Source organism: Oryx dammah, unplaced genomic scaffold, assembly GCF_014754425.2.
Source record: "Oryx dammah isolate SB20612 unplaced genomic scaffold, SCBI_Odam_1.1 HiC_scaffold_2, whole genome shotgun sequence".
NCBI lineage: Eukaryota > Metazoa > Chordata > Mammalia > Artiodactyla > Bovidae > Oryx > Oryx dammah.
Genome location: NW_024070186.1, coordinates 71324899 through 71350618, shown reverse-complemented (window position 1 = coordinate 71350618; position 25720 = coordinate 71324899). Strand labels below are relative to the sequence as shown.

At 36.7% G+C, this 25720-nt stretch overlaps 1 long non-coding RNA gene across 1 annotated transcript; it reads right to left on the bottom strand.

The window, feature by feature from the left end:
- Positions 1-6983: 6983 nt before the first annotated feature.
- Positions 6984-24637, bottom strand: LOC120871606. Its single transcript, XR_005723072.1, has 4 exons — positions 24060-24637; positions 23873-23941; positions 8619-8663; positions 6984-7067 (listed from the first exon to the last, which is right to left on the bottom strand). It is a non-coding gene; the product is annotated as an uncharacterized LOC120871606 (long non-coding RNA).
- Between the last annotated feature and the right edge of the window lie 1083 nt (positions 24638-25720).

The following is a 25720-nucleotide window of genomic DNA, read 5'->3' as shown; positions in this document are numbered from 1 at the left end:
TAGTAAGTGGCTGTGGTAGAGAAAAGGCTATTTCTGCAGGCTCAGTCATGTCTGACTCTTTGTGACCCCAGGGACTGTAGCCTGCCAGGGTCCTCTGTCCATGGGATTTTCCCAGCAAGAATACTGAAGTAGGTTGCCATTTCATCCTCCAGGGGATCTTCCCAACCCAGGGATCGAAACCACGTCTCCTACATTGACAGGCAGGTTCTTTACCACTGAGCCACCAGGGAAACACACTATTTTTTCTAACTGGGCAAGTAGTATTTACCAGCCTGTCTTGTAATTCGGTTCGGGTTGTGTGATTGTTTTTTGGCTGATGCATCTGGATGGAAGTGACATAAGTCATTTCTAGGGCTGATTGTCTCTAGGTTCTGCTTTCCCTACCAGGATAGCAGAGGTACAGGATAGAGGAATTATCATCCCTTATCAGACTTATGACATGAACAAGAATAAATCTTATTGAAGATTTTGGGGCTTAGTTGAGTGACAGACTGGGTTTTAGAGCAAGTTGTTGGGACCCCAACATTCTAAACACTGTGCTGTAGTGTCTTGATATTAACACTAATGACAGACATTAGAGAGTGAACAAAATTTGAATAAAGAGAAAAGAGAAAAGCTAAAAATGTGCTTTGCTTTTGAAAAAATAATATTGATTACAATTATTCAAGTGAATTAACACATGATTACCACTCAAAAAATGACTATTGGTAAGCATTATTTCATTTCAGAGTTGATTCTCTATATTTAAATATGCGAACAGTAAGTTAAAAGCCTGTCTGGTAAAGTCTCAGTGCTTACAGATACACGTTTGATGGCCATAGTTGTTCTAGGCATAATAGTCATGTTCACAGCTGTAAAAAGTTAGAATAATATGGGTTACAAGTGAGCAAATGTTGGAAGAAGGCCATCCATTTAAAAATTCTTAAACATGGTGGTTACAGGCTGACCTGTATCATAGTGAATTTTAAGCCACAACAAGATATTATAAAGATACTCCAGAGGCTGTTGGAAGAACCTCAAACTTTTTTGATTTTTTTTTTTAGTCATGTATTTACTTATAAGTAGATTAGTTTTATCAGTTGGGCCACATAATTAAAAATACCTCAGAGGCACTGTTTGTATATTATAGGATTTATATAACATATAAACATATAAACAAAGCTCTAATAGAATTATAACAGTTACTTTCTTGAACAGTAAATTGATTAGAATATTCCCTTTTAGTATCAGAAAACTCAGACCTGAGAGTTCCCTGGTGGTCCAGTGGGTAAGAATCTGCCTGCTAGTGCAGGAGACAAGGGTTTGATCCCTGGGCCCAGAAGATCCCGTGTGCCGTGGGTCAACTAAGCCGCTACGCCACAACTGCTGAGCCCACTGCTGCAACTTCTGAAGCCCTGGTGCTAGAGCCTGTGCTCCGCAACAAGAGAATCCTGTGTACTGTGACAAACAGTAGCCCATGCGCACTGTAACTAGGGAAAGCCTGCACACAACAAGGAAGACCCAGCACAGCCCCCTCGGCTCCAAAAAAAAAAGATTTTTTTTAAAAGAAAAAAAACTCAGACCTTTTTTAAAGGAACTTAAACACAGAAGGGTGTATTTTCAATAATAGCAAACTTACAAAGCATCCTCTCTAGACATAGACAGCTCTCATTTAATTTTCACAATAACCCTAGGAAGAAATGGAGTCCACAGAGAGGCTGAGTAACTTCTCCAATGTTGCACAGCTTGTAAAGGGAAGAGCCAAGATTTGAACTCGGCCAGTCCAGTTCAGAATCTGTGGTCTTTCACCATGCTGTGCATGCTGCTGCCTCTCAACAGCACTGTGATAGTGCTACCTATGGGCCGGGCACTGGTGAAGCATGCTCACTGTTTACTCCTCTTTTTGTCTGCAGAGAGCTTAATCTGACAAATCAGTGTGGACTTGCCCAAACCTTTATTCTGATCATGTTTCAGACTAATGCCCTTAGGGTCAATATCTTGCTGCCAGAGAAATTAGAGGAAATTAAATGAACAATTCAGTAGGCAGACTATTCCAACACAAGGATTTTGAAAAGAACTTCCAGTTTTGGCAGACAAAAGTTATGATTAAAAGGACAGGGTAATGCCAGAGTTTATGAAAAACCATACTGAACAACATTAATAGATATTACTTACTGAGAGTTTTCTATGGGTCAGGGTCTAGGTTTTATATAATTATTTTACTTCTATCTCAGAACAACTCCATAAAGTATATATTACTTAACCAAGTCTCACATGTCATAGATTGTAAATCCCACAATTTATTTACTAGTAAGAAAAAAGCTTTACTATTTAAACCAAGACATATCATCAGTTCTAAGATGCATTCTTATATCAGAGATGTTAAAATGTGAAAGAATATGCACCTTAACACTGAGGACTATGATATACTCCCCACACTATAGAAGAGATAGACTTAATGAGGTTAAGTTGTCAGAGATCACATGGTTAGCCAGCGGTAGACCCAGGGCTCACATTCAGGTGGGTCTAAATTGAAGCCCATGCTCTTAACTGTTTGATGGAGTGTCTCAGTTTGTCATTTTAGCTTATAATGAAAAAACATTTTTTCATATAAGATTTTACTTTATGAAGCCATTGCTTGGCCTGCTATTCAGTTCACAAACAAAGTACAGTTTCTCTACTTTTAATAACTCAAGATGTTTCATAACTATGTCATGGTTTGAGATTTGAGAATAAGCAAACAAGACCACACGAAGCTTAAAGAAGCACAGAACAATTTCATAAAAATATTTTTAGCAATAAAGACCCACAGGACAGAAAAACAGAAAAGGCATACGTACTTGACTCAGAGTCCCAGTTTTTCTTTTTTTTTTTTTTCCAGGAGGCGACAGCAGCTTTAAACATTGCCTTCCTCCTATGTAGGACTATACGTGCACAGTACACAACTGCAGTTCTTGTCCTAAAAGCACTATGAGCCATTGTTTTGTGATTGTCTCTTGAGGCCAAGGGAAATGTTATTGGTGGTCTGAAAGAATAGGTTTTAATATAGACATTTAATTTTCTTTCCATATACTCCATGATTAAAACAAGGTTTGCGCCATGTTCTTTTTTTTTTTAATCCATCTCTACTCACATTAACAAAACAGCATACTGACTGTGGCTGTGACTTCGGCTTTGACTGTCTTGAATTTATTTATTTTAAAAATTTATTTTAAGGAATAGTTGATTTTTAGTATTGTTTAATTTCTGCTGTACACCAAGTGACTCAGTTATACATATATGCATTTTTTTCCATTATGATTTATCACAAGATATTGAATAGTTGCCTGTACTATACACTGAGACCTTGCTGTTTTTCCATTCTCTATATAATAGTTTGCATCTACTAGTTCCAAACTCCCAATTCATCCCTCCTTAACCACCTCCCACACCCCGGCCCCTGACCTTTAAGAACTACAGATCTGTCCTCCATATGTCTGTGAGTCTGTTTGTTTGACTGCCTTCAAGTTTAGATCGAACTTGATTTCTGTCTCTCATGTTGTATCCAGGCATTGAATGAAATATGGTTGCATTGACAAAATGTAATAATATTTGTCCTCCCCCAAATCCTAAACTGAATGGCAATATAGTTTATTGATAGATTTAATTGTTTTTTAAATTAGTTTATAAGATTATGAAAAGAATGTTCTACTCCTTAGCAATTATGGAACTAAGTAAAACATTTAAATCCACAAAGGCCCTGAACAGTGAAGCAAAAAAAAAAATTATGTATATATATATATATATACACACACACACACACATATGTAAAAATATAAGTATAAATGTAATTTACAAAAGTGAGGTTTGGAACATTCAAAGTTATTGCTGTCACTCATGATAATATTATTATTGTATCTAGGCTATAGAAATAATATGCTTTTAAAAAATCTAAAAATATAGACAAATACAAAGAAGAAAATGAAAACATCCTAGATCCAACTTCTGAGATTGTTATAGTTCTGAGAGATTAGAAAGTTGGAAGAGTAGCAGTTTAGATTCAAACTCAGGTTTAACTAGAAACCATATGCTTTTTTTTTTTAACTATGTTACCTTCTAATATCACTTTAAACTATACTCACTGGGTGCTAGATCAACAAATGTACTTTCATTCAAAGAAGGCTGAATATGGAACATTCTGATAAGACTTAACACTTACATAAACATAGCCAGAAAAGAAAATGTTAAAATGTTCACACAGATTGGAAGCCTGGGCTTGGATCCAGTTGTTCATACGCTAGGATAAATGTCTGAGTTCTGTTGGGATTACATGGTCAGTTCTAATCTATTCAGTTTCACTGACATGAGCTCTCATTATGTGCTGGATACTCTGTGAGGTATTTTATATGTACAGCATTTCTCCCCAGTAACTCTGCAAGTTAGTTATTATTGGCACATACTATAGGAGCTTCCCTGGTGGCTCAGACGGTAAAGCATCTGCCTCCAATGCAGGAGACTCGGGTTCGATCCCTGGGTTGGGAAGACCCTCTGGAGAAGGAAATGGCAACCCACTCCAGTATTCTTGCCTGGAAAATCCCATGGATGGAGGAGCATGGTAGGCTACAGTCCATGGGGTTGCAGAGAGTCGGACACGACTGACTGAGTGACTTCAGTTAAAGATGAAAAAAGACAGGTTAGGAGACTTATTCTGGTAAATGGTGGAGCCTCATGAGATACGCACCCAGCTCTGTGCACCCCAAACTTATGTTCCTTGATGTCTGAACAATACTGGATCCCATCCTCAAGGAACTTAGAGTCTAATAGGATATGATATAATTGTAGAAATAACTAAGACATAAGAAAGGATACAAAACAAACCAACCAAGATATAAACAGAGTGTTAGGAGAATTCAGATCCAGACATGCCTATCTAGCTCTGTGTGGGAGTTAGGAATAAGAGGAGATGGAGAGCAGGAAAGCACTCCCATTAAGAGCCTGGATGGGAAAAGGGAATAAAAGGAAGAATAAAAGAAATGTGATGAAGGCTGAGTGGAACAAAATTGAATCAAGAAGAAAAAATAGAAATCTAATGTGTTGGTGACATACAAGGTGTGAGTAAGAAGTAAGGAGGGATAAAGTTAGAAAGGCAACTTTGGCTATAATATTTTTGAAGGTTTGAGCCTCAGGGGGAGAAGTTTGTATGTAATTCACCAGGTGGTGAGGCTGAAGTGTCTGGAAGTGGCTGATTGGAGGGAGACCTTAGGAAGATTGATCAGGTGGTAGTATGGAGAGGAAGCAGACCAGTTCATTGAAAGTCAGTTCCCTTGGCTTTCAGCAAGATACATATTACTATCCTCATTTAAGGACGAAGAAATTGAGGGTCAGAGGGACTAAGTAGCTTGCCCCAGATTACAGTAAATAGAAGAGCCAGGACTTGAATCAAGTCCCTCCAACTCCAGAGCCTCATTCTGTCACTAGCCTAACTACTTGAAGTGAGGTCCATGGACTGAAGTCTCGGCCCCCAGGCCACCTGACAACTCATTAGGAATGCAGACCTGCTGAGTCAGAATATGTGTTTTCACATGATATACGCACCCTAAACTACTAGGCGACATTTTATTCCCTTAGAGTGATCTGTATAATTACTGGAAAAATCATTTAGTTGGCTACAAATCCAATTGTTTGATAGTTTCCTCACATAAAGAACTATCTAAGGAAAGGGGCCTTCAGGATTTTGTACTCAGTGGCAGACAAATCAGGGATTTAAAACCCAAAGTTCTAACTAGCTGTGTGGCCTTGAGCAAGTCACTTCACCTCTTTGAATTTTAGTTTCCTCATCTGCATAATAGCCTATAAGAATTAAAAAAGGTGATACTTGTGAAAAGAGCTCATACACTGGAAAATCATAAACATACAAAGTGCTGTTACTAGGAGATAGAGCAATGAGATACCTTATTAAAAAAAATAGGAAAGAAAAGGAGGGAGGTCAGGGAAAGAGAGGAAGGAAGGAAGAAAGGGTAAAAAGAAAAGAGAGGCAAGGACAATATTTAAAGAAACAAATAGGAAAACCGGTCACTGCTGCAGGGGTTTGAAGAACTTATGGGTAGAAGAAGGTAAAGCAATCTGGGAAATCTAATTTCTGTTCCACATAGGTGTTGATGAAGATACCGAGACCACACTGCACATGGATTGGGAAGGGTGGTAACAAGGGCCTGTGTGGTCTTGGCCCAAAGTAACAAACTCGAGGCCGGTAAAGTCATAAAAAAATTAGTCATATAGTAATTAAAGGAATGAGAAACAGTTCATCTGAGGAAAAATTACTATAGATTTTTAATCTTGAGCAGAGAAGCCTACATATTGAATTAATAATGGAACATTTGTTATCCATTTACTGTAGTTACCACATAGAACCAAGATGCACTAACTGATTTCAAGCAGGAGACTCTTTAATTAGCCCAGACAGTGAGGGAGGTTAGACAACCAACACGTTAAAAGGAGATTATGGACTCCTCGTTCCTAAATCTTTTGGTATGTATTTATTGAAGGCCTACTATTTGCCAGGCTTTGTGCTAAGTATTAGGGCTACAGAGTGCATAAAACACAGTTTCTTCCTCAATTAAGTAACAATTCAGCAGAAAAAAAGATACAAGTTATTGTAATGCACCATAAAAAGTGAAAAACTTCATAAAATGGTTATAAATAGGAGGATAGGAAAATTTAGAGGCAAGAAAGTATTAACTTCAGATGTAGAAAGTATCAGGAAAGGCATACTACCTTTTATAAAATTTTATTCTTTGGTCTTCTAAGAATCAAAGACCTGAACTAACCATCTGCTGAGATTCTTTCTTATTTTGTAATACTGTCACTGTTTTTATCATGTTATCAAATAATAGATTAAGTTTGAATACATTTGGAACTGTGGGAAAACTAAGGGAGCAGTAACCCTGGCATCACTTGACTGTGGAAAACCACGTCTATACAATATTTCAAAAGTAAGAAAAAATGAGGAAAAAAAACCCCTCAAGTTTTAATTTCACCAAACAACCAGTTTATTGAGACATTAGTGTCAATTCATTCTGTTGATTTGTTGGTCCCATGGTGACACAAACCTATAAAGAGAATATAAATGTATAAAAAAACTAATCAATCACTGATCACCCCTCTTCCCTCCAAACCCATTTAAATTAAAATATTTCTGAGGTAGGGAAGGGGAAGTAATGGTTATAGTATGTACTGTGAAGGTAGTTTGTATGGATGAACAAGTTACATTTTTTTATATTGGTCACCAGGAAAAATCTGGGAAAAACTGCCTTTCTGCATGTTGGAAAGTTTTGACATAATAAAAATCAAGTGGAATATATTTAAAGAGTTCTAGTATATTAAATCTGCTAATCAGTTATCTGAGCTTTTATCAGTTAAAAGCTTATAAAGAAGAAAATGCTGCAAACCAGAAAATATTTTTTTTTCTATTTTTGTAATTGCTGTAAGGCTAAGTAATACACTGAGACAATTTTAGAAGAATTTAGACAGATTAAAGATATCTATCTGGAGGGGGCAAAAACATGTTAGAATTTATCAACAGAATGGAATAGAATGTTAGTCAAAAAATTTTTTAATGTAGTTTCACATATCTAATTGATGAACTGAATATTTTTTGGATGACTGTTGATAAATGCATAAGCTCTGGGTTTGCTGAACTTCTGAAGGACATGTGTCTGTAATTGGCCTTTCTCATTTCTGTCTTGTTAACAAGTATATAAATAAGAGAAGGCTTCAGTAATTGGCTCAGAGTTACTAATGAATTAATTAACTTCAGTCTATTTTACCTAACCTTTAATAATAAGAGTCTTTTTATTTTTTTTGGTTCAGCAATAGGTCTGACAGACTGAAAAAACAGACATGCAGCAAAGCTCTTGAAAATTAATGAGAAACGAGGAAAGAATCAATGTACATTCTGCTTGCAGAGAACTGACACAAAAAAGACACAATAAACCATGAACAAACACAGTCAGTTTAAAAAATAGGTTAGAAAAAGTGGGCAAATTCAATTATAGAAGTAATTAGAAGATATAGGGCAAGGCTGCCTTTTGGGACTGTGCCAGAAAACATGAATTAATATGAGTGAATAGAAAGAACCCATGTAGTAATTAAGAAGCAATCACCTATGGCAATGAGTACCTGAAAACAGGCTGCAAACTATTAATTCAGTGATCAAAAATATTTTTAGATGATTAATATGGCAAATTTATTTTAAAAGACTAATTTCTGGAAAGATATCAAGACAATAGCACACTATTTGTTCCTCTGGCATTTATATAGCTAATTAAATTTTATAATTTGCAACAACAGTCATTATTATCTGAAAACAGTAAAAGCAATATTTCGCCTCCTTTTTAAAAAACAGTGATTCTAAAATCATTGTTAAATCCAGCTCCTGCTGTCCTCCTATAAGTGCCTAAGCTTTGACTGTTACCTCCTTTCAATGTGCATTTTCCTTATAAGTCTGTGTTTGAGTAACATTAAAATTTGAATTAATGTACATATTCTCAAAGGTTTTGTAAGTTCCCATACTTAGGCAGGGATTCCACAAACTGTTTAATTTCAACAGTAACAAATAAAAGCAGTTTAATGTACTATTTGTGCATCAAAGACTTTCTTACTTGGTCAACAGAGGTCTGTTACTTCAGTACACACCATTCCTCCCCCTAGAATACAAAGGCATAGACACGTTACAGTGAAGCGTGCTTTACAACACACAGAAGGCTAATGGCTTCTGAAATAGGTGATTATCAGTGCCCCGTAGAGCAAGATGAGGGTCTGGCTGGTAATAAATAACCTTGCAATATGAATTATTCTATTTCTACAGCTTTAAAAAAAATGTACATTTCATTTGTTGATCAGAAAAGTCTGGAAAATACTGTCTCTTTGGAAATAACAGGAAGCTACTAAAACGAATCAGTGTCTCTGTGGGGAGTTATTGAACACCTACTAAGGGCCTAAGGGCATGAAAGTCAATCCTGAAATGCTAACCTTCTAACAGATATTATATTGTGTATGCATGTATGATTTCCTTTTGGAGGTCAATGAGCAGAAATCTTTGTATGCCATGCTTTAGAGATGCTAGATTTTTAGTTACTAAATTTGTTCATGGAGTATTACTGTTTTTGAGGTTAAGATATTAAATTCATTACCTACAAAACAAGATCAAGCTAGAAGCTCACTGAGTGTCACTGTTGCAGACGACGTGGAGGTACAGAGTATAGGTATTTGAGAAGAATAAACATGAGAGGTTTTAACAAGACACTAAATTAAGCCGATATTAGCTTTCATTATTTGTATTTCTCTTATTTTCTTAAACTAGGTGCTTTTGAAAAAAACATATGAGAGAAAATAGCCTCTAACAGAGGTCTCTCAGTCTCTGAGTTTGCTTCATGTTGTTCAGTATCAAAACTTAGGTGTGACAACAGCAGACAGACAACTCTTCCAGCTAGATGATGCTGATGACAGAGAGGGAACTAGTGAAGTGAGCACAGCTTAGAGGTGTGGGGCTGAGGGGCTGCCAGCTGAACAGGACCCACTCACCATGAAATGTTAATGTGCCAATGAAGGCGGAAAGCATGAATGAACTACAAAGAAACTGAAAATGACTCAGCTGGTTGGAAATGGAATTTGGGCTCTTTGCCAAAGTAAGGTGTTTAAGGGCACACGCCCTAACACCTCGGGGATAAAAGGCTGCCCCTGAATATGAAAAGACAAAATATTTTGAAGAAAGACAAATGGCTTTTTTCATCAGAAATAAACTTCTCTTTTCTTTTTCTTCCTTTCCATACAACATTTTCTGAGTTCCTACTTTTTGCCAGATTCTGGGTTAGAAATGAAGAACAGAGGGAGGGAGCACAGAATATAAAGGTAAAAGAGACCCAGCACCTCTTTCAAAGCTGCTGTCCTAGAGGAAGGACAGGTGGAAGCAACTGCAATAAAAGATTGTAATAAAATAATTGCAAAAGAGGGGAAGAGGTAAGTTGTGGTGATAGTGCAGAGGAAGGAGGCAATTAGTTAGGGGACTATATAGTAGATCAAAAAAAGTTTTCATAGAAGAGGTGGCAATTACGCCAGTCTTTGAAGAATAATGGTGCTTCCCTAGTGGCTCAGTTGGTAAAGAATCTGCCTGCAATTCAGGAGGCCCCAGTTTGATTCCTGGGATGGGAAGATCCACTGGAGAAGGAATAGGCTACCCACTCCAGTATTCTTGGGCTTCCCTGATGGCTCAGCTGATAAAGAATCTGCCTGCAATGTGGGAGACCTGGGTTCTATCCCTGAGTTGGGAAGATCCTCCTGGAGAAGGGAACAGCTACCCACTCCAGTATTCTGGCTTGGAGAATTCCATGGACTATAGTTCATGGGATCCCAAAGAGTTGGACATGACTGAGAAACTTTTACTTTCACATTTCTTGAAGAATAATAGGCAGAACTGGAAGAGGAGAATTTTAGCTGGAGGAAACTTTTTTTAATCCTATCATCTCTGACTTCCTCTTTTGCAGATCAAAGTTATTTTAGGAAGAGAAGATAGACAAGACAACCATGATGTGTGTACATGAGGATGGTGATTGTGTATGTTGGGGTGGATGGGGAGGAGGATGGGTGTGAGAAGAAAGATTGGGTAGCATGGGGATTTCTTTAGAGTTTATAATATATTCTCCTCATTTACCAAATTTTGCCTCCTCTAGGTTAGTATTTTTTTTTCAGACACACTCTTTTTCAATATTTGAAAGATATTTTGATTCTATTTTGATTCCATGTGACTCTCCAATAGCTTTTATTTTTTTATGTTTGATGGCTTAGTCATTTTTGGCAATGATAAGTTTCTTATTCTAATTTATAACTTGATTCCTGTGGATTGTGCTATATTTATACTTGTACCTAGTTATTCCTTTATTAATGTATCTTTTCTTTTTCTCATTAAATAAATATTTAAGTATTTACTACTTGATGAGTATCTCGCTAGGCATAGTTTATTCTTTCCTTGCTTCTAGCTTGGAATTTGAAACATGGAAGTTATTTAAAATGCACTATCTGAAAGATCAGACTTATGCATATGGTTGAATCTTATTCAGTGTTGAACATCAAAACTAATCATGTTCTTCTTTTTAAAAAATATTTTATTTTTACTTTATTTTACTTTACAATACTGTATTGGTTTTGCCATACATTGACATGAATCTACCATGGGTGTATATAAGCTCCCAATCCTGAATCCCCCTCCCACCTCCCACCCCATATCATCTCTCTGGATCATCCCCATGCACCAGCCCCAAGCATCCTGTATCCTGTATTGAACATAGACTGGCACTTCGTTTCTTACATGATAGTATACATGTTTCAAAGCCATTCTCCCAAACTATCCCACCCTCTCCCTCTCCCAAAGAGTCCAAAAGTCCGTTCTATACATTTGTGCCTCTTTTGCTGTCTTGCTTTACTGATCTATTAGTCAGTGGGGCCATGTATACTGGTCTACTTAGTTCTTAGGATGTTTTCAAAGGAAGACTATAGAGCAACAACCTTGTTAAGATAATCACAGCAGACTTATCTCTAAACGGAGAATTTCAGGCTGGTAAGAGTCAAAAATTTCCTGTATACAAAACAAGACTTATTTACTAGATAGTTCAGTCCATTTCACAGTCACTCAGTCGTGTCCAACTCTTTGAGACACCATGGACTGCAGCACGCCAGGCTTCCATGTGCATTTACGAGATATATAAAATCTAAATCTCCATGTCTGTCTAGAGGCTAAGTATCATACGTGAGCATTAATTCATTCAGTGGATTTTAAAAGTAGTACTCTGCAAGAAACTAGGGATAGAAAAATGATTAAAAATGAGCTTTGCCCTTAAGGAACTAACTCCCACAAGAAATAGATGAGTCAGATAAGTAAATCAGTTATTATAACTGATGAGGTATAAAAGTACAGCATTCTATGAAAGCACAAAAAAGAGAGATCTCGATTGGGACAGTAAGGTAAGAAGATAAAATACCAGAGGTTAAAGTTTAGGAACAAGAATTTAATTAGCTGAAGAAGGGCACCAAGGGCCAAGGAAAGGTGATGTATAAAACAGCATGATGAGCTTGGAAATGTCTTTTTGCAAACTTACAAAGAATTGGCTCCATATTAAAAGAAGGGTGGGTGGAATGGTTAAAATACCCCTTACACAGATCAGACTCTCTCTGAGGTCTTCAGGGCCTTGTCTCATTTCCTTTTTCCTAATTCCTTTTCTGTTGCCCAAGGTTTTTGGATAGAACCATATCGAAAGTCTAGTCTGTGGTAATTTTAGAATTTGAAAGCTGCTGGCCTGCTGATGGGGTAAGTCAAAGGGGCGTTCATGCTAATAACCTAGGTGAGAGCACAGAAGAGCAGTCACGGATGGGATCCCAGTATACTTGTATGTGCCTCAGCAAGTTGTTGACTCTATGGAAATGATTTTTTGTTCCTATGCCAGTGTTTCATTTTGTCTGAATTCAGAGCCTTGAATAGGCTAACTTGTTGCAGAGGTCTCAAAAGTTTTACTTCATGAACAACATCAAGAAAAGGAGTTGAGACAGTTCTCAGGATTAGCTCTAGTGTACCTAGTGTATCGCATGGTAAAGGTACTTATTAGAAATGTCTACTCTACCTACGTAATTCCTTTCCTAATTCCTTATCTTTCAGGAATCAGCTTAAATGACTTTTTTTTTTCCTGAGAAGCTTTGTCTCATCTTCTGTATTAGATCGTGTCCCTCTGTTATATGCTTTCTTAGCACCCTGCAATTTTCCTTTGTAGCGCTGAATATGACTCCATCTAAATACTAAATTATGTAATTAATGCTTTCACACCAGACTCTTTAAGTAGAATATTAGCTTTATGAGGGCAGGAGCTAGATTTTATGCTGCTGTATCTGCAATGCCTAGCAGCATTCCTGGCTTATAGTAGGTGCTCAGTATGGATTTTTTTGAAAATGATTCAGTTACTTGTTATCCCAGTTCCATTCAACAAATTGAAAAGTAGCAGAGCTTCTAAGTAAAACCAGATCTGTACATCCTAGAGCTAATGGGAACTCCCAAGAATCTCTCAAAACTGACACAGGCTTCTAGGAGAGTTCAAATGATGGCTCTGGGTTATCTCCTCTTATTGTTCCACCTGGCCTCTCCTGATGGTGTTTTGGCTCAAAACTAACCCAGCACCTTCTCGTTCATCCGTGTCAGCAATTTGTTATTGTAACTTGCTTGCTTCAGGCCAGAGCTTCCTTCATTATTGAGTGCCAGATATGTTTGTCACTATGCCAAGTACTTGGGATAAAAACTTGGAAAGGCATGGACTTGACCTCAGGAGAGCCATAGGCCGCCATGAAGTGACAAGATCTGAGCAAGCTTCATCAATCTCCAGGGAACCATTGCTTGGAATTATAAGACCATTGCCCTTTTAGCATAAAGAATTTGATCACTGTGAAAATGCACATCACCTTGGAAATCATAATTATTGTTAGCTGTTATCAAGTACTTTTGCCTTCAGATAAATGAAAAATCGAGGAGCAGGTTTTGGCTCCGAGGTGTAGAAGGACAGAGAAAAGGCCTTTGGGAGTGTGAGAAGAAGAGGGACAGGAGAGCCAGTAAGTTGGGAAAGGGGTAAAAATGAAATAGCTAGAGCAACAGTGCCCAGCACATAGTAGACACAATTTACTCAAGGCAGTGCTTGAGTAAAGGGCAAGTTTTACCTTAGGCTGTTTCTTTAGGTAGCTAGTGATTTCTGGTTGAGTAAAAGTTTATAAAATAGGAAACAGATGGCTCCAGCTGTTTGGGGTTGACGCCAAATCCCAGTTATGCTCACAAAGTAGGACTTCACAGGGAGACCATACAAGATGTTTTTTTTTTTTTTTTCCTCTTCTAGCACCATGAATTCAAGATTTCCATTTACTCTGGGGTGATGGGGTGATAAATTGGGAGATTGGAATTAACATGTCTGTACTACTATATACAAAACAGTTAACTAATAAGGACCTTCGGTATAGCACAGGGAACTCTACTCTGTAATGGCCTATATGGGAAAAGAATCTTAAAAAACAATGGATATTTGTATATGTATAACTGATTCACTTTGCTGTACACCTGAAACTAACACAACATTGTAAGTTAGCTATACCCCAATAAAAATTTAAAAGTTCAGTATCAAAAAAGTTAGCACGATGGTAAAGAATCCACCTGCCAATGCAGGAGAGACAAGAGACTTGGGTTCGATCCCTGGGTCAGGAAGATCCCCTCGGAAGAGGAAATGGCAACTGACTCCAGTATTCTTACTTGGAAAATCCTATGGACAGAGGAGCCTGGAAGGCTACAGTCCATGGTGTTGCAGAGTCAAACATGACTGAGCGACTAAGCACAAATTTAAAAAAAAATAATAAAAAAAGAAAGGTTATATAAAGGAGTCATACACTGTTTTCAAAGGTTCCATGTAAGCTTGAGCTTAGATGCATCTGCTGGGTTCTCTTAGCTATTTCAAACATTTTTTTAATCAAAGAAACTCCAATAGACTTAAATTGGTTATGAGAACTAGTGATGGTATTTCAAAAGAGGACAAATATACCATAGTGGTGTCTGAATACTAAGATTTTTTTCTATGTCTGTGAGTATAATGCTTGCTTACACATACTAGCAAAGAACACAATTAACATAATAATTTGATTCTCTACCTAAAGAATGAAGAATTGCTTTGACACAGACAGCTGTCCATGAATGGCTGGGGTGACCCGTGGTCAGTTTTCCATCTGTCTTAAAGTAAAAAGTCCAGATTTAGATACGTTTTAGCTGTATGACCTTGAGCAGCTTTGTTATGTTGCTTTTTCTCAGTATCTTCACCTGTAAAATGGAGGCACATCTAATACCTAAGTTAGCACCTTGCTTGCAATAGAAATACCATATATATATATTTTTTTTCATTCTAGTCTGAATCTGTGTATTCTGAGGAAGTCTGTAGTAGGTATAGGACTATCTACCTCTACCTGCCTCTAAAGAGAAAGAAGTAGAGAAAGATTTTAATGAATCTGTTTTAAGAGAATTCTGCAGCTATGCAGAAGTCAGCACTTCCTTTTTGCCCTGGCTCCCAGGGATACAAGGCTCCAAGGATAGAGGCACAGGGAGACAGCAAATGATTGCCATTGGGGAACATCTTAGGCCCATCTCCAATGTCATTGGCAGCTCTAAGAATATCAGGTTGACAAATCTAAATAACACCAATTATAATTGCATGACCACAGTTTCTCAATATCGCCGTGTACTAACCTCCCTCTCCTGCCCTTTTCCCCTCCTTAGACCGGTGGGTCTTAATCTTGATTACACCTTGGAATCATCTGTGGAGCTTTAAAAACTACTGATAACTTGGTCCCATTCTCAGAGAGTCTGATTTTGTCTTTTTAAAAGCTCTCCAGAAAGTCATTGCACTTTTGAGCACTGAAAATTTCAAAATTAATTTTTTTTTCAGTGTAAAGTCGAAGTTAACCCATGGCAAAAATGCAGTTAATAAAAAGAAATTGAGTCACAGGGCATATGATTAATTTCATACTGTTAAGAATATTTTGGTATCTTAAGCTTATTTGCTGTAAAAGTAAATGGCAACCCACTCCACTATTCTTACCTGGAGCATTCTACGGATAGAGGAGCCTAATGAGCTACTGTCCATGGGATCACAAAGAGTCAGACACGACTGAGCAACTAACACACACACACACACACACAAGGTTATTTAAAATCTAGTTTAATGTAAACATCCTCTGTCCTGCCCTGCCTCATAAATTTAAGGCTGTTGAGCCAACTTGGTATGAAAGGTACCAGGCTGGAAGGAGCAGAGCAGTAGGATTTGATCCTATCATTTACTGAAAGATTCTTAAGAGGCAGTGGTAGTTCAGAGTGCTCTCTTGCATCTCTGGTTAGCTCTAGGGATAAAGGATCTCCTCATTTATTAGCTCTTCCTATTTGGCTGTTAGTTGTGCTAAATGGATATTTTCAACCCCACTATCCACAAGACTTTGGTGTGTGTGTCATGATCTGCTGTGATTGAGATATGTTACAAGAAACATGAAATGATAAGTTTTCGGGTTTAAGAATTAATTCCAGAAAACTCAAGGTTATCCTTGTAACAGCATTGTTTTCACTCACTTGCACACCAGGACACTGTCCTGAATGGGAGAACATGGTGGAGTTACAATTACTGTGAGGGGCTGTCATTTGACATGTGTCCCTGTGGAACAAAGATTGGGGTTTTGCAAAAAATCCAATCTCCTAAGTCAAAAGAGTTCCTCACTGGGCCTCATTTGCAGTAGTGCATATTAATGGAGGTGGTGGAGGGAGCTGGACAAAGGGGCCTCTCTGTGTTCCAGTGCCCAGTCTTGTTTTTGGGGACAGAGAGGATCTTGTTTTCTTACATTGGGGAAGGAAGCTGGTGTACAAGGTCACACCTTAAGGCATCTCTGAACTGAAAATAGAAAAAACATCTTAAGTAACTCTACCAGTCTTTATCATCACAAAAATCAGTATATAAACAGGTCAAATGTAAACAAAATATTTTTAGGAAAAATAAGGACAAAAGTATTACATACTTAGGGAATTCTTCTGATAATTTGAGTAATTGTGATCTGACCAGTAATTTTAATATTTTCTGCTGAACATGAAGGAATGGGGTACTCCATTCAGCTTTTTCATTTGCTAGCTGAACTTGCTAGTTGAATAAAAAGAGAAATTGTCAGTTAGGTAATTTAGATCAACACATTGTTGTTGGGTTTTTTTTTTGTTTGTTTGTTTTTTTTGCTTTTTTTTGCTTTTCAAGGTTCCTGAGCAGAAGGGAAAATAAGCTTAAAGATGAGGCTTGGAGGAGAAAGAAGGGCTGGGGAGAAATATGGTAAGCACTCAATAAGTGGCTATAGGTAGTAGTCATGGTGGTGATGATAATATTAATAAATCTCTCCTGAGAAAGTTTTCAAATCACAGGGAACATACTACTTTGATTTTTATGAGTATGAGCTATTTAAAGTATTATTTATTACTTATGTGCTTAATTTTTTTTCTAGTAAGGAATTTGAATGCAAGATAAACGAAGAGGGATTTATGAAAAGCTTAGCATTCTCAAATTGAAATCACTTGAATCATGTTTTTAATTTTCCTTGTTTGTAACAAATGACTTAATTATACTTTGGCGTCTTTTTTCAGCTTCTCAACTTATTAGTGAGTAATACATGTGGAGTCCTTTGAGTTAAATGGACACAATGTCAAATAAATTTGATTTGATTTTACAATGCAATCGATTAAATTGGGCAAGTAACGTAAAATATATGTTGAAGATTTGATTCCTCGTGGCAGTATGGCAAATGAAGGTGAAGGACTTTCAAAAAGTGTGATAGATTGCTGTTACCATCTTATTACTACTATTAGCAACAAAAAGTTTCGGAAAATTCATGGATACAGCTCAAGAAAAACTTGCTTATGGAGAGAAAATCAGGAATGTTTGGGGGGTACTTCCCTAATCTTTCAAAGCAGACACTATCCTGACTTCCCACAATACATTTGACTGGGTTGCTTCCTGAGACAGAAATCTGCAAGGCCTGGTCTGACACACGGCATTTGTTGCACTGCTAACATTGAAACATGATATTTTCCTTTCCTTCCAGCTCTTAGTCTTTATTTTACACTGCTCTTTATTTCACATTGCTTTTTATTTTACACTGACCCTAGGCTATTGGTGGCACTGTATGAAATCTCAGTTTTCTAGTCTGCAGATCTGTCACTGTTTACTGAGCTTTTATTGTCACTAGAAACAGCTTTGCATTTTAATACAGTTTCCAGTCCTCTAGGACCCTCTCCCCTGAAATAACTCCAGCTCCCCAGGGCTGCTGCAGAGTGGAGCAGAGAGAGGAGACGCTTTTGTGGACAGTGATGCTGATGGTAGATAACTCCAGCTGTCATTACAAGATCATCCAGATAAGGGGGGGGCAATCAAGTAGGGCTTACAGTCCACTTGAGTTTTTCTGATTGTAAAACCAGCCATTTTTCAATTTAAATAATTTAAGGATTCCTGCTTCTCTATACTCTAAGGCTCATTTAGCCTCTTATTAGCTAACTGTTTCTCCAGTTCAAGAGGTAGAAGGGAGGAGTGCAGATTTTTTGTTATTGTTAATTCACAGCAGTGGGTAGTGGTGTGTAAATAAAAAATAAGCCAAACAAATTTGATGAGAAGAGAGAATAGAAATCCATGCAAGTAATCATAATTGATTTTTAAAAGTTAATTAAAAGGAATAAAACAGGACAAGTAGTGCAGTGGCCGAGCATATTATCAACAGGCAAATGACAGAGAGGAGAATGAATTAGAGAATTGATTCCCAGCTAACTAGAGCAAGAAACCAGACTAACACAGCTCTTAATTTTAAACTTGAAGATCCCAAATTCTTTACTAAGTTCTTTCCTCATAGTATTCTGACAATGATATTATCTCACATTATTTCCATTGAAGGAATTGCTGGGAGGAGTTGGAGGGAAAGAACAAAATGAAGTTGTGATTTCCTAGAGAATGCAGGTCAGAACCAATTTACAGAATCACCTGTGGCACATCAGTGATAGCAAATGTAGCCAAGAAACCATAGGTCTTCCTTTTTTCTCTCTTAGTTGTAAGCTTTTTTATTTTTCTCTTTTAAATTTTGCAGTCTTTCCTTCTTCCTAAATTTCTATGATCAAAGACCAGTAACCTACAATATTTACATTCAAGTAGCATATTCAGGAGCTACCCCTCAGGTCATTGACTTCTACTCAAGAAAACAGGACCTGAGGAGACCCTCCAGTAAGACGGCAAGGCTCTTCCTAAACCTTTCAAGAACATCTTTTGGTAGGACTACGTCTATGTTTTGTGTAGGCATTCTCGGTCTGGGATAGTTCTAGAGAATCATGTACTAGCTGAACCCACGGGCCTGTCTTTCCCTTTGCTTAGGAGATATCTGCTCAGATGAAGACACAGATTCCCCAGTATAGAGGTCAGAGCCTGAGCTAGTAGGTTGGCTAGTTAATTAGAGAAAATATTTCCTAACAGAAGTAGGGCTTGAATCTGATGGAGGGATAATCTTGAATTATTAGAAAGACAGTGATGACATGCAGACTGTCATTGAACAAGCAAGGTCTCTAGCTTACACTTGAAAAAGAATTACATAGAAGGTAACATTAATAACTAAGCAGTTACAATAGGAAGAAAGAGCAGAAAACACTGTGTTGTATTTTCTTTCTCCCCGCCATCCTCTTCCCTCCCTTCCTTTCGGCAGTCCTTCCCTCCTTCCTCCTTTGCTTTCTTTTCTTTCTTTCCATTCCTACCCATCTCCCTCGTTATAAGCAAGGAAGCCCATCTTTGGATTATTAGAGAATTACCATAGATCTAATTGATGCACAAGTAGACCTCAGGAGAATATGGCATATCTCTGTTCAAAGAACAGATTGTAAACTTCTGCATTGATATTCTGCTTTTCTTTTTTCCTCTCCCTCTTCTCTCATTTTGGAATTAGGGAAAGCAAAAATAACCAGATGTGAGTGCCAGAGACAGCTAAAATTGCTTGTGCTTCTTCTATTTCCTTTTCTCTCTTTTTCAGACACTAGAGCACTTGTGGTGATTTTTTTCCTGAAGCTCTGTAAGATCGTGGGCCTTGATTGATTTCCTCACTACTGTACTCCTGGCATTTAGTATTGTGCCTAAATATTTGTTGAGTGATTGAATTAATGGGATGTCTATTGATATCCTGTCCAAAAAATCGAGGATAAAGGATGGGTAAATACAGAACCAGCTAGCATAAATAACATAAACATTACCTTGTAGGTCTTTTTCTTTAATCTGCAAAAGTTCTACTAGAGAATTTCCCAAAACGTATTTAACAAAACATTAGCTCTGAAGAATAGATAGATTTTTAAAATGCAAAATAGGTGAGGAAAGTCTATGAAAAAATTGCTTAGGATACTCCATATTATACAAAGTTCAAAGAGATCTTTACAGGATGATTTCTCAGAGTTTTTCAGGTCCAAATTGTCACTGTACACTTAGAGCAGGATATAACATGCTACATTTTAAAGATTATTTGACCATGTTCCTCTTTTACTTGGCACACCTTATAGAAAGACTATTCCATAAAACACAGTTTGGGAAAAGTAGCATCTTCATTCAACTTTACTTTCTTTAATTCTCTTTTGAATTTAAGTTCTAATTTCTTTCACTGTACACGATACCCTTAAGCACAAAATGAATACAGTTAACAGTACTGAATTTTACATATGAAAATAGTTAAGATGGTTAATTTTATGTTCTGTTTTTTTAAAATCATGATTAAAAGTTTAAAAACACTCCCCAAATATTACTTTACTAAAAATAGATGAATCAATATTTTACCTAAGGGCTATAATAATGAACCAAAAATTTAATGTTATTGCCAAATAAAGGGCATGATTTGGGGCTACAACCTTTACTCAATTGTATTACCTACCTAGATGCTGTATTCTCAGTAAGTATCTTGGTTTTGAACATTGACTTATGGATCTCTTAGTGTGTGTTTTTAGTAATATTGTTTAGGATGACTATGCAAAAAGACCTATAGATGTGTAGGGAAAGTTTATTGTGGTTTAGTAGAGTGAGTTTAAGACTAAGGCACAAGAAATTGGGCCCAAAAATTGACATTGTTACTGACTCAGAGTGGTACATTAAGTAAACCCTGGTTATCTTATGGATAACCTTTCTTTACCCATAAGATATTTACTTCTTCCTTCTAGCATGGTTATCCCATCTTACCTGGAACTCTAATAGTCACAGCAGATAAAGGCAAGAGGTAAGATGCTACTTGTCCTCCCTTCCTCCATGGCCCTAAGTATCCCCAGAGAGCCCAAGAGCTCAAGGGAACATAGTTTGAAAATCATGAGGATAGATAATCTTTAAGTTTTATCCAAGCCTTATTCCTATCACTTGAAGTCAGACTGAAGCAGAAAAGAATATTTGTGTCCATATTAAAGCCTGTGAACCCTTGTAATGTTATACAGACTCACACAGCATTTAGCTGTTGCAGAATGCAGAATACTGCCATACCACATGTGGCAAGCACCTTTTGAATTTCAACATATATTTTAGATTAAAAAATAAGAAAAATATTACCAGAATGTATACTTCCCTCAGTCACTTTATGGATACATTTCAAGATACAAACATGATGGTGGATTAAATTTGAATGCAAATATTGTCACTGAGAAGTTGCCCATTTGTACGGTTTCTAAGACTCTCTTATTTTTAATGAGCAAGGTTTTACTAAAAACAAAAAGTGTTAATTACATAAATATGTGTATTCTTTTCAAAGCATACACTATATTATGGGTAAAAAAACAATAGAAAAATGAATGCAAAACTAGTTCAACAGAAGCTGCTTCTTGAACAGCCTTTAAAATTATGACATGTTTACTGGGAAAATATATTACTTGTGACAGGGGTTACAAAAGCAATATTAACCTTCTTGAAATTTAATAGCAAAGCCAGACATGTAAAAATCAGTACCAGACATGGTAACATAACTACTTTTGTTAAGATTGTATGTAGGATAAAACAGATATTTAAAGCTACATTAAGATGTGGGTAAGTAAATGGGCCTTTAGAAGATTCACAGCACCCATGCATCACGAATAAAATCATGATGCAGATTGTGCTAAGGATAGCATTCTCGGAAATGAAAAACCTTGTTTTTTCTTTTGCTTCTGTTATATTAGGGACTGTTGCTTTTGCAGTTTTGTACAGGGTGTCAGACATTAAATTTGCCCTGAAATATACATATATCTATCTTTTGAAGGCAAGCATTTGTTTACACTGACAAGCTACCAAACACTTTTGCTGCATTTAATATGTGACTAATGAGTTTTTGTCATTTATAATCAAAGAGGATGTTTGTTTCTGCAAAAAAATACATGATTTACCTAAACATAGCATTGATATTAAGCCAAGAACTCCATGGTAGTAGTTTAAAAATGTGATGAAATATAGATTATAAAATTTTACTTACCATCAAATACAGGTTTGTTTTACAAAATAATTTTTTTCTGAAATTTATTGTGTCACTATAGTTTTATTATATAATGTTATTTGTTTATCATGTAACATTGATATTTAAAAGAGATTCATGTTTTAAATTATTTCATTGTTTTTATAACCCTAAAATATTTCATTAAAATGTCTGAAAGCATTTTTACTTATTTTAGAGTGCTCTAGCTTGACACATATTAAAAAAATAAAGGTCAAAAGTCATAAAGGATAATAGCTGATGGTTTTGATAATGCTAATTATATATTACTGAGAATAAAAGTAGAAAAGGAAATATGAATACTAAAGAAAGATAAACATCCCAATACTGGATTAAAAAAAAATAATGAAAAAACTCTTAAAATGTCTTTGTACTTCACTGTCATAATTCAAAGACATAATGAAGCCTGAATTAAAAATGTCAGTTTCTGTGAGTGTTGATAACTTGGTTCTTTGTTGGGCAAGTCAAAATGTGTCTGTTTGATAGGCAAAAATGACAGACTAAAAATGGGAGAAGTTGGATCTAAAAAAAGAAACACACACACATACACAGACACACGACTTTAAAAAAGGTCCATAATGTACTTAAAGGAGAAGACCTGTAGGGTAGGAGGCAGTATCTTTAGGAAGCCACCGAGCAGCACTAAAAGGCAATGTCCACGGCCAATCAAAACGATTTCTGAGGCTGCTGGGGCTCTTGCATCCCCGTCTTTACACTAGACTGGAAACCCTTTGTACTAATTACCAGACTGTACCAGATTTTCTGGTTCAGTTCAATCCTATAATTGACTGACAGTGATGGGCAAGGAAGGGGAAAAATTCAGGCTCAACACTGCAAGCAGAGGGTCAGAAATGGTTTTACAGAGAGCTGGTCACAGCCTGGCACTAAAAGCAGGGTTAAGCAAGCATCATCAGCACTTTCTTCTAACTCAGGTTAAAAAGGAAATGAGGAAGAAAAAACAACAGTTCAGGCTGTTCTCCTCTTACAGACCGGTTCTTAGCGTGCAACCATTTTGCAAAAAATGAAGAATAACTTCAAGTGTAAATGGTAATTTTAGATGTCATTAATTTTTATTTTGCTTTTTGGAAATAGAGGTTTTTCTCCAAGAACTCAAATAGGGTCATTTTGCTAAAGTTCAGCAGTCTTTTGTTTATTTACAGAAGCTCGCTCCTCTCCTACTTGGATAACTGTAGTAATTCTAGGAAAAACAATGCTGCTATTTAATTCCTGGGGCTAAAAAAATCATTAAAGTGCAAGTCTTATTTAGAGAGCCTGTGATAGGTTACGTAATCAAACTTAAGGATTTGAAAGTGTCATAATTCTCACCTCTTTTGCTTGTTTGTAATTCACTGATTTGGATTTACTGTATGTCTTTAGTAATAAAATGGTTGCCCATGAACCCATACTTTTTAAAACAAAAGTTTGAATAATAATTTACATTACTTACAGTTAATTCATTAAAGAAATAGAACACATTGAGCACTGGATTAAAGACTTGATCGACTGACCATCATTTGTTATTTGCTTAGAACTGTTCTCCTCCCACTTTATTTGTAACCAAAAGAGCAACCTCTAGCTTTAGCTACACCAAACATTAGAAAAGCAGGTGCCAGAATCAGGGTCAAAATGAGACTCAGGCCATTCAGTAGGCAAGTGAGAATTATGTACTATCTTGTTGAGGTCAATTGACTTGAAATTTAATCACAGGTTAAGCCCCTTTTCTTTCCAGGCTAAAGAGTAAGCAACACCTGTGCCAGCAGCAGCTCACATTGCAGTTGACATAGCAGCCAGTTCAATTTTTAGTTACAAGTCAATTACTTACAGGAATAGAAAGGGAACATTTCATTCATTCCATGGATGGTCACTTTCCCGGAGAAACCTGTCAGGCTTCCTTTCTCCAAAAGAAGAAAAGAGAAGAAAAAAGTGAAAGTTAAAAATAAGTGATATGCTGCAAAACTTCTAGAGCTAGGCCAGCACACTACAGCAGAGAAGTTGCGCAGATGGCTTACCTTCCAAATACTGAACAGAGCTGTCTTGGCAGTGAGGCCTATCCCTGCTGATAAGTCCTGGGACTTGCCTCATCAGAGAATCAAAACAGGTGAAATGATAATAGGTGATCTACACCTGAGAAGAGGGCCAGCTGACTGTATGAAAGGAGAGAGCAAATGAGTAAACTGTCTTTCCCCAGCTACAGTCAGTCCTTGTGCAAGGGGAGTTTCAAATGCACTGGCTATAGACTTTTGTCCAAAGCTGTGGTTCTTTTTTTTTTTCCTCTTTTTTTCTTCTTTCTTTCTTTTCTTTTCTTTCTTTTTTTTTTTTTCCTTAGTGAAGCTAGATTAGTTCATACAAAACTCAACAATACAGCACTGAAACCCATTGTTGATATTCAACATTTTTCACATAGCGGAACAGAATAGACAATACGGTATCTAGGAAACCATGGGCTGGATTACAAACTGATGATATCTCATCCTTCTGGGGGCCTGTAATCCTTTTTATTACCTACCACAGTAAAAAAAAAAAAAAAAAATCACTGTGTGTGGGGGGGAAACTCTTTCAGAATAAATCAGTAACATTGCTATTCTTAGGTAAATAGGATAAATTAAAATGAAATCTTGCTTGTAACACTAAATCCCAAGTGCCACTTGCCTTTTATGCAAGTTAATGATTTTTAAATTTATCTTAACCTTTATATGAGCTTCCATAGGTTTAAAACATTAAAATATTTGTAGAAATTTGCTTAATAACAGTGTTTAAAATTAACTTGGATTTTCAATTTCTTATGATAAATACCTAGAAAGTTCATTTCAAAGAACCCATATTGATGCTAAGGGCTGAGTACAAAATAATTTTCATTAATTTGTATTAAAATACTTGTGTTGGATTATTAATATACTATATTTATTTCCTCCATTAAGAACACACTGAACTCCAAAATTTGGGGGCTTACTTTCCTGATATCTAGTTTAATACATTTTTAAAACTTTTTTGACCCCATGTCATTTCAATTGTTCATTGTTTTAAAATGCATTTCCTGATCATGTTTAACTGCAAAGCCATTCTATTCGAGGAAGTTATGCCTATTAACCTTTTAGAAATCTGGTCCAATCCCTTTTTAAGATGCAATCCAGTTCCCATGCTTTTCTTAAGCCTGCAAATGGTCTAGGTAGCCACAGAAGTGATTGTTCCTACCAGTTTCTTTTCATCACTTCTGCAATTGACCAATTGACAACTGATTGATGGTTATCTTTTCACTTCAACAATGAAAGAAATTACCATCACTATAGCTATGTACAGTAAATGCCTCCAGAGTAAATTACATGATTCTAAAATTCTCCTTAGCTCACTTAGTAAAACATCAACACAAAAAAGTTTCTTTTTGTGCCTCCTTTCCTGTACCACAGATTTGGCCTTTTCTGTCAGCTGCAAAAAAAGAACTTGACAGCTTCTTTAAAAAGAGGAGTATAAAGGGACTTGAATAAAGGATGGCACTGGGCCTGTCTCAAGCAAGTGGCCATTCTTTGCACTTGGAAAAAAATTAGGCATGTGAGCACAGATAAGCCCTATAAGAATACTCTAAAGATCATTCCCAATGACCTTGAGATTCTCTTTCCTTCCGTAACCATTCCTGAACATCAGACTGACAACATAAATTCTGTACATGAATCTC